Raw genomic sequence first — 3,559 nt, forward strand, 5'->3', positions numbered from 1 at the left:
ATTATTAGACATTTAAATTTTAATCAACTTTTTTCAATATATAATATTTAATTAAAAATATTATATATACATTATAAATATGTATATTTCAAGATTATATTTATTCATCTATTGATGCAATCTTATTTGCATAACATATGTATTCACATAGAAATTATCAATCGACATTCGTGATTGCATACAATGATTAATCGGCATGTTCACATGAAGCATCTAGTATAGATTGTGCGCTTGCACCTACGTCCTCGAGCCATTTGACTCTATCGCGGCAAATGTAGCTCTTTCTCCTTTAAATTCATACACCTGCAGAAGATGCTATTGTACTTTCGTTACCGTTAGCCCTGGAATTTAGCCCTGACTCGACCTCGGTGCCTCAAGTATTCCGAACGTGTAGTGGCTTTAGTCGCCGCGTTCGACGCGGCGGCGAACGGACGATCAAGGACGCAGACGTTAGTCGTCGAGGGTGATGTCCTCGTCATTGATTGGCAGCCCTGGCCGCGCTCTCGTCAAGGTTCTGGCATGCAGATACACGGCCGCGATTGTGGGTTACGTCGGAGGCCGGCCTCTATTGTCACGACCGTTGTTTCTCATCAATAACATTAATGTCGATGTATAACGAAACACTTTGTCAATCGAATTGACGTGTCGAATTGTGACCTCTTACCTCTTCTTCATATAAAATTCCTTCTTTTCTTTTTATCTTTTCGCTATTATAAACTCGTTTAATAAATTTGGATTTTGAACCAGCTAATAGCATACACAATTCAAATCGTATATTTTGAAGATACTGATGTAAGGAAGTCATGCAGTTTTTTAACACATAAAATGTATATACATTGTTAAATACTAAAAAAGCAATGATAACCCAATCTATTGAATTAAATAACATTTATTTTTAACTTTCATCAATGTCAGAATGTAAATCAATCTATTTCTGTGATTATAGTTTCAAAGTTAACATCATGTATATTAACGTATGCACTTAGTAAATAATAAACTAAATTTGAATTAAAATTTAATACATTTTCTACGTTAAATTGTTGTTAATCAAATTAACGGGTAATCAAATTATTTGGTACAATCTTAGTGGCTTGTAGATATGGTTAAAAATAACTCAAATTGGATATAATTTGACATTATGAATTTAACAATGAATCAACCTATCTATCGATGTAGTATCATTTGTGAAATGTAGGTATCTGTTTCGTTACTTGATATCTGATGTAGGGAAATCAAGCAGGTAGAGCAGATAGAGTGGCTGTTCTGATTGGCGAGGCGTGCCTACTGGACTGTTTGACATTTCCTTTGAAATGTCGTTTCATTTCCTGCCTATCGGCATCGATGCCATCATCACGATAGACAACAGGATGGACGTAGGATCGAGATCGCGACTTTCAGGAATGTATGACGAATACTGATTTCTTTTTTGATATACGCCGCGTTGGTTTTGATATTGCGGGCACTTCTTTCAAAGCATTTTATCATCCGGGTGTACCGCTCATAAAGATATGATATATTAAAAATAAAGTCAGTCAACTACAGAAGAAGATATAGCACGGCTTTTCATTAAAAAAAAGACGATAAACAGAAAGACAAGTTTGTTTATAGATTATTTGAGATTAATTGATACTCGTTCAAGTATTCTTTAATAGATTCCAAGAGAAGAGATTCTCATTAAATTATTATTCATTTTATTTTATTCCTGTCGATTTAATTAAGATCCAGATTGTAACCGAGACTTTGCTTTTTTCACAAGGTTCATCATGTTTATTTTCATCGCTTATCTATATTTGCTCGTTTCGATCTTCGGTCTATTATTAATAAATGAAGTAACGGCGCGCTGATTGATGGTTCATGTCATCGCTTGATTTAAATATGTACAAATTCGATGGTTAACGCGAAAACAGTACCTCAGAACAAGATCTTGCATCGATTATTGGTCGACGGAGCGATGTACATCCGCGTGTACTGCACGACATTATGGACGTGGGCCGTTGCGCGGCTTAGTTGACCGAGTTTGCATCGGTGTTGGAGGTCCCATTGATTTCCTGGCCCATGTCAAGGCTGCACGCGAGAAACCCCCGCTCTTCTCCAGCCACCCACAATCTCCGACAATCTCCCTTCTCTTTCTCGGCTACCTTCGCAAGTTGTTTTCTCTTCCTTGTCGATTCCGCACCCCGTCATCTTCGACCCCGTGTACGTTATACGTGCGATGTACCAAGTAGTCATCGAGTTTATCATTTTGTCAACTCGCGTCATTAGGGGAGGCATTTACATCGTCCATCACTTAGTCGTATTTCCAACCCTCCATGCGAAAAAAGCTTTTAGAGCTTCAATCCTTCTTCGTGGACACTATGATGCGTACGTGATTATCATGGACGATGAACTGCGCGATAGTAGATGACAGATTAGAGTTCCTGAATTGCACTTACATGCCACGTATGCATCTCACTTGACTGTGAAAATAATGTTTTTCTGGCTTATCTCTCGTTGCTATTAGTCAAGATTAAGTTGCGATATTCTTGATTTAAATGGTATAGTATTTTGTGACGTATATATGTACATCTGTTGACATAGTTAATTGTACCCGCATCGTTTCATCTAAAGCGTGATATTCGAATCTACAAAGATTTATTTGCAAGACCTGCAAACCCGTATGTGCGCTGCATTGGCTTTGTCCAATATATCTGTACTCAATTTGTTCCTCTATTTCTTTCTTTGCTTCAATTGCATTTCCAATAGTATATGTCACTTTCGAAGCGCATCTACCTTATGATTGACGTATTAATTATTATATAAGTAAATTGTTACGTAAATTTATAATGTATAATGAAAATTATTATGTTACACGTCTAGATGTGTATACTACTATTAATCTAATTAAACTTACTTGTGCTGTGTAAAGTTATTTTTATTATTCCTGAAATGAAGAGTAAATTACATTCTATAAATTCTGAGGATTTGTTTATTTGCTATTATCGAGCTGATGGTTTACTCCCTTTATATGATTTGTGTGTGTGTGACACGCAAGAGAAAGAGCAATTTGTTAGTTTACCTGGCTATATTGATTTATTTGCTTATCACTGTTCTGCCTGTCCCTTGTGTTTACTACTTGCATGTGGTTTTACGCTAGTATCTAGTATCTAACATTGGTTATAACGTTTGCTTACCGTAATTGTTCTTGGCTATTCTTCGTCCCATCCTTGAACGCAAATCGATTCCTGTTGAATTTCTTCGTGATGTACCTTTGTATATCTTGTCATTCATTTATAAATAATTCGATTGACTTTGACTACTCACATGTTACGAAGGTACAGGTTCATCCCGATCATTTACTCTCGAAAAAATATCTAAAAATATTGCTGTCAAAGCATTTACATCTTATATACATATACCATTATTGATATTCTATTTTAATATAATTATTTATTGCTGTATATTTTTGTTATAATTGATGTTTTGCTCTCACAATCAATAATCAATAATGTATATATATTAAATTATTCAACTTCTCTTTATATTAGTTAATATATTAGATTATATTAAAACTTAAATGGGG

At 35.2% G+C, this 3,559-nt stretch overlaps 1 protein-coding gene across 1 annotated transcript in view; it reads right to left on the bottom strand.

Annotated features, from left to right (window-relative positions):
• Positions 1–3,559, bottom strand: part of LOC108687631 (gamma-aminobutyric acid receptor subunit beta) — a 75,333-nt gene that overhangs the window by 62,910 nt on the left and 8,864 nt on the right. The window lies entirely within an intron of this gene.

This window comes from Atta colombica, unplaced genomic scaffold (assembly GCF_001594045.1).
Source record: "Atta colombica isolate Treedump-2 unplaced genomic scaffold, Acol1.0 scaffold210, whole genome shotgun sequence".
NCBI lineage: Eukaryota > Metazoa > Arthropoda > Insecta > Hymenoptera > Formicidae > Atta > Atta colombica.